Consider the following 10,877-nt stretch of genomic DNA (forward strand, 5'->3'; position numbering starts at 1 on the left):
TCCCCTATACTGTTAAAAAAGCCAAATACACCAAAAACAGTATAAAAGAAGAACTTAGTTCAAAATATATTATAAAATAGGTTATTATCTAGAGAGATGTGAAAACTCGTAAAAATAATACCAAGATGAGCAATTTGCCTTATTCTTAAAAATGGGACTATATATACAAAACATAGGTCTTATTTTTGTTTCGTTTTTGTTTTTGTTTTGTTTTTGTTTTTGCTTTTTGCCCAGGCCACTGATACAAGGCCCATAGTTGTAACTAGTATTACCGGTAACTCAACGTTGTGTTAAATTTCTGACAACCTTGTTTTTTGAATGTTTTTTTGTTAACATGTTAGCATTTAAATTTACACAAATAATTCCCTGCCATTGTTATCTTCATTATGTCTTTTTATATTCAATGAATCTTGATAACATATTTTAAAGTCAGTTTTCCTGTAACTTTATTGATTTATCTCTTTCTTTTTTTATTTTTCTTTGATGAAAAAATCTTCCGGATGGTATTATCATTTCGAAAATATTTCAAACAAACTTTTATCTTCACACTTTTACCTGAAAAATATTCTTTTCCTGGTTTTAAAAAGCAATATTTTCGTATTCTTTTTTTTCCTTTTGGATTTAAATCAAACACATAAATAAACAGTTGTACATCTGTGTTTAAATGTAAACATAAATTTCTTTATGTTATTCGACTAGTTGTTTCTTGTCGCTTTTTGTCACTTCTTGTCGTCAATTAGTGAGACCCGCAAACATACGTCATCATTGAAACAGAAACTCCGCGTCTGTCTGATAAGTCCAGGACCACCGCTAATTTAAATCCCTGACTGTGCTGCATGTCTGTAAGTCATACAAACATTTGTCCCTCAAAAATTCTGTTGATGTAAATAGCGGGTGTGCCAGGTGACCAGCATGACCAGGAGCACCTGTAAGTTAAGCGTCCTCTACTTTTCTGGAAACACCAGCCGAATTGCTCATAAAAGGTCAAGTCCAGGGTAGTTGAAAGAGGAAAAGTTTGTACAAACTCATTCTAAAGTCGATAAAAATTGATTTGGTAACAAGCTGAATCCACCACCATCAAAACAAAACAAATATCCCCAGTGCCAAATCACAAAGTGATAGTTCAAGCTACGTTTCGCTACTCAGCAGTATGTACATGTAATGGATTAGTTTTTGTAAAGAAGAACAGGGGAATGATATACATGTACGTAACCAACGTCAGATCAAAGGCTTAGTATTTTGATCAGCAGTATGGGGTTAAACTAGATACGATTATGTAACCCCTCCGCCTACACTACGCTACGTGAGGGTTAACGAGTCGATAAAAAAAACACACATTAGGTAACGAGATTAATCCCTTTAAGGATTTGAAGCTGGATATATATATATTTTTTGCTTTGAACACCACCCGTCAAAACAAAAAAAAAAATTATCCCCAGTGCCAAATCCCAAAAGGGATTATAATATGAAGGTCTAGAGGCTTAATATTTTGACCACCAGTATGGGGTTAAACTGGATATGATAATGTAGCCCCCCTGCCCAACACTACAATCCGTGAGGGTTAACACATTGTATGAAAGGTCTAAACTCATTGAAAAGTGTATAAAAAAAATATTTGGTAACAAGCTTAAACCGTTCTGGGATTCAGCGCTGGAGATATATATATATATGCGCCCTTGGCTTTTTGGGCGAATACGATATTTTCCGACGTTAGTAGAATTTGTTTGGTCGAAAATATTGATTAAGTTGTGAGGCATTTTTTTAATATCGGAGGTTATATAGTGTCATTTTTTGCTGGTCAATCGATTGGTCAGTTGTATTTTAAGTTTAATTTGATAAAAAAAAAATTCTCCCGATCAAATTTCGCCCTTATTATATAATACTCGAGTGAAAAAAGTTGTTTTGAAACATGGATATGTTGGGGGAATCAGGAAAAGAGGTTCATTTTTAGGGTAAGTGTAATACATTATCAACAGCAGCATTTTCGTTGAGATTTTACCACCATTTCAATAAAGAATGACAATTATTCAAAGGATTGAAGAGCAAAATTTTCTCATGAAAAATTCTACGATTATTTGGGACTTGAATGTTCCACAACAGAACCTCGAAAGATAGCCACACCCATATGCTTTTTTTTCTGACTGTTATCCGAACACAAGTCAATCCAAACAGGTCACCATCATTTTACTATAAGGAATTTAACGGACCTTTTCATAATTGAGGATAATTAAGACCTGAGACGATTTGAATGTGTAATGGCAGTACAGGCAGGTAATCAAGTCAAGTAAACCTTATTTAAAGTCGATAAATCAAACAGGAAATATAAGCTCTGTACAACTTTTGAAATCGCCATAGTGTAATTTTTGCTGAATTATAAAATGTACACTGCGCTCGCAGATTCATCGGCGGTAAGACCTCACTAACCTACAATACATTCAAATCAAGGACGTCCATTTTACAAACATTTCAGGTCATTTTGTATTGGTCCGAATTTCCTCTGACACTGCAACCCTCTTCTTTTTTATTTGGATATTGATATGTCGGGTTGGGGTCAGGATGATGTGCCATACAAAAAGTTGGAGATTCAGCGGTACCGCGGAGTACCGCCCTTCAACTGCTTGTATTTGTAACAACTTTCAAGTTGAAATTGTGCATGTCACATCTACCTAGTTTGATTCCGGGATCATTTTCCTGTATGCTGATACCAAATTTGCTACAAAAATTACATTTTTTATTGAAGTTTTGATAATTTTCCATGAGCGACCCTGTTTTGTTGACATTTAAAATGTTTTAAAATTTTTGAACTGTAACTAATAGAGAGCATGTTACTTTTGGAACAGAAGGGTAGTGCACACGTGATTTTTCTGTGGAATTTTGAAATATTCCAGTTTTAAAAATTGTTTCTGCTCTGTTCCTTCCATAATGTAATTTTTGTAGTTAATTTGGTATTAGCATACAGGAAAATGATTCCAGAATCTAAGAGTAATCAAGGGAACCAAGGTTATATTGGTAATCAAAAGAATGTAATCTAGGGACAAAGACTAGACATGGAAAACAGACATTCACAACAAAGAACATAGAGCAGTGTGGAAAACCACCGCTCGCCAAATACGAGTAGATGTGTATTTTGGCAAGTTCTCATTTTCTTACACTCGTCAATTTGGCGACCATCAATTGATTGGCAAGGTCCAAGGAGAGTTAACGAGCCAACAGGTTATTTAGTAAAACATCCCTTAACATCATACATTATAAATATGTTCCCTTCATTTTAAGAAGTTTAGCTTGAATATTTCAAGTGAATTTTGGCATGATATGCACAATTTTATTGACTTGTAAAGCATTGTTTACGATCTGCCATTTTAATTTCTGGTAAACGGGATGCGCCAAAACCTAGGTGACGGTCCTGATCTCATATTAGTATTCAAACGAAATTATCTTGGCAATTTAAGATTTGTTACCTTGCAAATTAGTTGTTTATTGTCAAAATAAAAATGAACAAGAAGCAAATGATTTTCTTGTTTAATAATGATAATCTGTCAAAATAAAATTTTATTTTTAAAATGTGAATTCAGAAATGGAGTACTTATTTTGTTATTGTAAAGTACTTGAAAAACTTACATGGGAGGGAATATTTGAAAATGGAAAAGTTTTTGATAAATTTAAAAACAAATGAAAAGATAGTTTTAAAATGTGAGTTCAGAAATGGGGTACTTATTTTGTTACTGTAAAGTACTTGAAAAATGGGAGGGAATATTCGAAAATGGAAAAGTTTTTGATAAATTTAAAAACAAATGAAAAGAAAGTTGCAGAAAGACAGGAGATAGTCAAATCCAAGAGAAAACAGATGATAGTACAGAAAAAAAAACACAAAAAATGTGGGTAGTTGAATTTATATTTGGCTAGCAAGATCAATATTCCACTAGCCAGAATGGCAAGTTGGGGAAAAATGGTTTCTCACACTGATTGAGTAACTAAAATCATACATACTAAGTAACAAAAACAAGTGAACAACTCGGACTCCACTAAAAACTGGGAGCATGGACCAGGTGCACAGGTAGGGTAAGCGTCCTCTGCTTTTCTAGGAACACCTGCCGAGTTGCTCATAAAAAGTCAAGTCTGGGTAGACAAACGAGGAAAGGAAAACTATGACCCGTTGAATAAATCAGTTTTCATGGTGCAGATGGATACACCATAACGATCCACGAACTAGGTAGGTGTGACACGCACAATTTCAACTTGAAAGTCATTACAAGCGGTTGAAGGGCTGTACTCTGTGAAAGAAAAATCAATTTTTTGTATGACACATCGTTCTGACCCAACCCTACATATTAATATCCAAATGAAAAAGAGGAGAGTTGCAGGGTCAGAGGAAATATGGACCAATTTTGTATGTGGACCTTATTAGCTAAAGGATTGATTTAGAGATAAGCCCCTTGGTGACCTGAGGCCAAGCCCTCCAATATGGATTATGGTTATCTTAATTTCCATTGCCCCTTTTTCTCTAGGCAATGTTAAAACGCAAGGGTGTTAAGATACTGATAGTGATAGGGAAAGGGTAGGAATGCTTCATTGATTTTCCAGATGTCAGAATGACAGGACAGTATTAAAGGGATGGCATTTTTTTTACAAGAAAACAATCGAATGCCATCATACTAGCATTGCATAAATGATATGTTGTGATTCATACACTACTGTCAACTAAAATTTTAATTTCTCCACTCTTTATAGTTTATTAGTTATTTAACTATATATTCTATAATTATTTTTTGGGTTCAACCCTTTGACTGCCAGAGTTTTTACTAAGAGAGTGCCAGATGTATTTTCAAAAATGCTTTCCTAGCTGTTGTTCTGTGACATTCGTTGTGCAACAGTTGTATGACGTGACAATGACGACTCCAATAAGAGGCATCAAGAGGGTGGAATGAATACTACACACTTGTTGCCCATTGCTATTTTTAAGAAATTAAGAAAACTTTTGACAGATTTTAAAATTCACGTTATATTACAAGTGATTAAATGGTTTATATGGAACTTATGGCCTTTGACATAAAAATTCACATAAAATTTTGTTTCATCATTTTGATGCCAATTGCTGCTGTCATTCTAGAGTTATTTGCCCTTTAATTCATAATAACAAAGTTTTTTTCAACTTTCCAGGTGATAGAAAGAGAATGTCTTTATGCAGCTTTCTGTAATGCAAAAATGTTATTATATACTGTAAAAGGAAGCTCAGGTTTGATTTGGATGGAATTTGCTTTTGCTGTTCAAGAGTTATTTTCTCTTGATTGTTAAAAATAACACCATCCATTGTTATTTCACATATATAAAATAAAATCTCATAAAGTCAATGAGTTCAAAGGCGGAAAGGGGACACAGTATTGCATCAGCAATACATCTCCATCTGATGTGGCATAACGGATAAGCATACCTTTCAGTGCAAGCTGATTACCATTGTCTTTTCCCATGGCATATTCTGATATTGGTATAGTTCTATGAAGGGTAGCAGTACAGCCTTCATGGCATAGGCACTCTGCATCAAATCCCTTTCCGCTGAACCAAGGTCCCTTCCAACATAGCTGGTTTAGTGAAGATGCTGCGACTACATACTTCCATGGAGTATTTTGTTCAGTCGCAAGCATCTGTGCCTGTGATGCATTTAACCCTGTTTTCTTCCTGATAGACTTTGTTGCAGTTGGGTACCTGCCATCTAAGGTCACATCTATCATATTTTTTGGTTGTCCCTTCTTTTTGTTGTATGCCTTCACTAGTTCAACCTTATCTTTCATGTCGTCCTTGTTCTGCTTTACCCTAACTTTAGAAATGCGGTCAATGTTTCTCTGCATACCACTCTTGCATGGAGATGGAACACTTACATGGGCTAAAATCTCCTGGGTCTTGGTGCTTCCTATTGGACTATCTAGTCCTGCTGAAACTAGTGCAATGTTAGTAATGGCTGGCTTTGGCCCTGGCTTGTTGTTTTCAACTTCTGAGTACAACTTTGCTAGTGTTGGAGTCGCAAACCAACAGTCTGCACACCGTACTCTGTACATGATACAGGCACCCCAATTTCTGTTCTATGTGGCTCCATCCATGGTCTCTTGCAAGTTTTTGGTGTTTCCCTGTGCTGTTGGTATGCCAAGTTGAACATGTCAAACATCTTTTCACTCTTAATAATATGAGAATTATTTGATGTCACCTTTTCTTTGTCTGCTTTCATGAACCGTGGCCACAGGATCATACTGGATTTATTCACACCACTTCCATCTTCTTTTACCACCTGTGAGCTGTCAGTCCTGGATACGGAATCAGCTTTGATGTCGTCTTGTTGGTGATCTTGCAGATTCATTCGGATGTAAGTTTTTGAGTCTTCTTCGTCAGATGAAACTGTATTCTCAAAAACGAGACCTTTCGACCATGGAGTATGACCTTTCTTGAACTGTCCAGCATTACTAACCTTGTGGCTTCCTGCTAGACAAGTTTTGCCTTTGTTGTGTGGAGTATTTCCATCAGTAAACATATTTGAATCTTCTTCTTTTAGGGTTCAGCAACAAAATTTGGTATGATTTTAGTCTCAAAAGGGCTACTATTTATACTTTTTGGTTCCTTTGAATAGTTTATATGAGAATTTCTAGATGCTGACAATGTTTACTTAGTCCTAATAAGGCTCAGGGTGTAGTCTTTTACACATTAGATCAGATAATTTGATCCTAGTAGGATACTAGATCACTCCTGAGTGATGTGGGGTGGGGGGTGGGTTGGTTTCAAAGAATCATCAAAAGAAAGCCAATCTGATGGTTTAATACCCTATTATTGATAACAAATATTTGATTTGGGATTGTTTTTGTAGTTTTAACTAGATACTAGTAAAAAAATTGAAATTGACCATTTTTGCACCACTATATTATAATTTTTTTTTTGAGACCCAAATGTGATAAATCAATTTTTTTTTCTTTAAAATGTGAAGAAAAAAAACTTGCTGTGATGAAAATTTCCTAAAATACCTGTGTAATTATTCAAAAATGTTCTTATCTGAAGAACTTTATGTATGAGTAGGCAACCCTGAGCCTTTAGCGTAAACACCAGGCTGGTCCACCATTGAAATTTGCTAGACCAAGGTCTTTGGCGACGGCAAATGCTTTTAGGCAAATCTGGACTGTGCTGACACCGCGATGAGCTGTTCGCTGTTCTAGGACCCAACCCTCGACGAGATCTTCAAGTACTGGCCATCTTCCTTTCTTGCCACGGTTGGCTCTTTTGCTCTTTTTGGTCAATCTTAAGGAGTCTTCCTGTTTACGCCTGGAACGGACCATTGATTCATTGATGCTGTACTTTCTGGCTGTTGCTCTGTTGCCATTTTCTTTGGCGTAGATGATGCATTCTAGCTTAAAAGCTGCGGTGTAACTTTTTCTCGGAGGCATACTGATACTGAAAATCTTGGTTGAAAATGGTCTTTTTATCTTAGACCTAGGGCTTGGAGGAGGGAGGGCATTTATTTTATTGGTCATATCATATTTTGAGCAATACAGAAATAATTTGATTGGTCTTAATTAGTATGCTAATAAAGGGTTTCATGTTTTTACAGAATTTGGGACCTGGAATTGAGCACCCAATCAAATGAAAGACAGTTAGCAGTTTAAGAATTTTCACAAGATAAAATAAGAAAAAAAACACTACTTTTTTTCATATAACTTCATTTTATTTTAATCATTTCTTCCGTAAAACCGATGTAGAAAATTACAATTATGAGTTGACAAGCCTATAACATATACCATCATATTATTTTAATCCCATTTCACTATATAAAGCCATCATATTCCTTTTAAATGTAAACAAAACAAATTTTTTACTCAACGACCCCAAAATGGGCGACAGCTTGGATGAGTACAGCGTGGGGTGAAAGTCAACATCGCGAACTTCAAACAACAAATAAGACGACATATACGAGAAAATCATAATTTTATTGACAATTATAATGCATAATATCAAATTTTATTGAAAATAAAACCCTATAAACCTTTACTTCCCCACTCCCTTTTGTCAAATTACCTGAAAAAGAAACGTAAATAGTATCATATGTATCTGAAAATAGCCACATTTATCGTCTATTTGGGTGCGTTTTATACTCGCTTTATATGTGGATTTTATCCTTATTTTCCACAAAAATCGGGATTTGGAATTTGAAAAAAAAATTAAACAACTTTAAACCTATTTTGATAAAAGAAAATTTGTAATTCAAATACTGTAATTATTCAAGAGAAAAAAACCAATTTAGTGTGTGAAAATATCTCAAAAAGTAAAAAAGTTATTGCAATATTGATGAACGTAGTCATACCTAACTTTTTGAATTTTTCAGATAAGAAAGAAGAGCTGAAAACAGTTTAGGATAGCCGTCTTTGAAGCTGGTTTGTGGACATTATAATGGACCTATTTGATCAAAACTTTGCCGAATGATTGGAAATATGATAAAATAACAGAAGATGGGTTTTTATTACAATATTTTAACTTTAACGCATCTAATAGGTACGAGACCACAATTATCTGCTCTTAGCTTTTCGTTGTATACGAATATAGTTCCTATAAAAATAGGGGATTTTTCAAAAATTTTTTAGAAACACTTCCTTTCAGAATTTCTCATACTTTTTATGCTCAAATGGAATAATGAAATTATTTTAGTAGATGTGTTGAAATGAGAAATTTGACATTTAGGTTGTGATTTGGTGAGGTCAAAAAAGGTCAAGTTTGTAACATCCGGAAGCCATTTTGGGTCATTTTTTAGGGTATCTCTGTGTTAATGCATTTAAATTGAAAACATAATGGTAATTTTTTTAAATATTTTTTTATATAAGTTGTTGGAAGGTTCATATTAACATCCCTGAAAATCTGAATTGAATTATGGTGGTGGATTTTTTTTTTAAATTACAGAAAGGCTACAAAGAAGATAGTGGGAAAATTAATTGTGGTTTCGTGCCTAATTCTCAGTGTATTGGGGGCAGTCATTTTGTAACTACATGTATTTTACTTCACAATTGAAGAGTGGTTACCTGAAATAGGGGAAATGGTTTATTTCATATCTTTTATGGAGTTTAATAGTAATTTCTCAGCATAATATAAATAAATTACTAGGTATGGCTACTTTTAAATAATAATTTGCTGACATTCATGACCAGAGATGATTGTTACAAACAATTATTTTGATTGGAAATAATTTGCTACACATTTATTTATTGCAACATAAATTCAGGGCTATTTCAACAGTCATTTATTTCTAAACCGGCGAAAACCCAAATATGCCAATTGGCACATATAGAGAGGAAAAGTTTACCCAAACCGGTAGATTTCACAAAAAGCAATGCGTCTATTCTATGTTTTTATACTGGGTAAAGTTGATACTAATTGAACCATAGCTGATATGACGTCATTTTGCATCGTTGCCATAGCAACATGTCAATTACTGTTTCAAAAAAATGTAACTCATACTAGATAGTTATCATTACTTTTCACATTTTTATTGTTAGTTTGTTGAAATAACAATGATAAACCTAATTTTTTTTTCATTTCATTTAGTCATTTTTGGCTCGATATTTTTCACTCATTTATATGCATTTCAATCCCCCCTTTTAAAATTATAACAAATAAATAGAAGACGATAGGACATGCATTTGTATCCTTTAAAACATATATACCTTTAAAATATCACAGTTTTGGGGTTTGTTAATACTGCAGAAATTAATATTTTTCAATATTGCCTGCTTTTTTCGTAGAATGACAGTTAATACATTGTTATATTTAAATGTGTCATACTTGCATTTTAAACAGATAATAAAAGGCATTTTAATAATAAATATTATTTATTCATAAAACATATAACAGACATTATTTTCATTATGCATAAAGATCATAAAAAGGGAAAACAAATCTGTTACACAAGGTACATTTTGTATATATTTTCAGCCATTTTGATTTTTGGATCAATTCCTTTCGACATACTATCCCTTTTGTAAGGCCACTTTTATGTTGCAAATGGTAGGTCTCTCAAGAGGGGGACTACTGTACATACAAAGTAAAAAAAGTAGTAAATGATCATCTAAGGACTTCTCTGAAAACTGGAAGCATGACCAAAGTGCACTGATACTGTTAGCATCCTCTGGTTTTCTAGGAACAACCGCCAAGTTGCCAAAAAAATAATTCAGGGTATAAGTAAAAAGGAAGGAAAACTATGACACTTTGTGCGAATCAGTTTTCATGGTGCAGATGGATACACCATAACGACACACAAGTTCATGACATTATATGTTTGTACTTTTTTCAGTTTTCATTATTTATTTTTTATTTATTGAATTTATTCCTTTTTTTTCAGGAGAAAAACAAGATGTCTTCCATGATGTGTACAGTGATTGTAATATTCCCAGACCAGGATTAAACTAAAGTACGAGACCTCTGGACATATTTATTTGTGTCATAAAATGATTATTTTTTGAAAAAAAAACACTTAATATTTGTGCACCCAGAGGAATGAAGGAAAAATAGTAGCTTAGTATATTTTTTACAGGTATCATGATACATTTGTACTAGATAATAGTGTAATGATAATTGTTGAAAGTATTTGTATTCCTTGTATTTTAAATAAATGAAAAAATAAATATATGTTGCCATTCTCCAGTTTTTTTCCTTTTACTTTGGGACATTACACATCAAAATATATTGACTGTTGAAATTCTTCACAAAATTTACTTGATTAAATAATAATGAAAATCCATAATTTTACCCTTTCTGCTTACTGAAAACATGAAGGCAAATTACCCACACATGTAAACAATATTCATACACTTTTATAGTATATTACATGTATGATTTTAAAGTACACATTCTCGGCTTTA

General features: G+C 33.6%; 1 long non-coding RNA gene across 1 annotated transcript; it reads left to right on the top strand.

Annotated features, from left to right (window-relative positions):
* The first annotated feature begins 5,729 nt into the window (after positions 1 to 5,729).
* On the top strand, positions 5,730 to 10,670 carry LOC148620229 (uncharacterized). Its single transcript, XR_015921746.1, has 3 exons — positions 5,730 to 6,352; positions 8,354 to 8,520; positions 10,358 to 10,670. It is a non-coding gene; the product is annotated as an uncharacterized LOC148620229 (long non-coding RNA).
* The last annotated feature ends 207 nt before the right edge of the window (positions 10,671 to 10,877 follow it).

The sequence above is a fragment of the Perna viridis genome, chromosome 4 (assembly GCF_037379345.1).
Source record: "Perna viridis isolate PV_CMFRI_1.1 ecotype Kerala chromosome 4, ASM3737934v1, whole genome shotgun sequence".
Taxonomy (NCBI): Eukaryota; Metazoa; Mollusca; class Bivalvia; order Mytilida; family Mytilidae; genus Perna; species Perna viridis.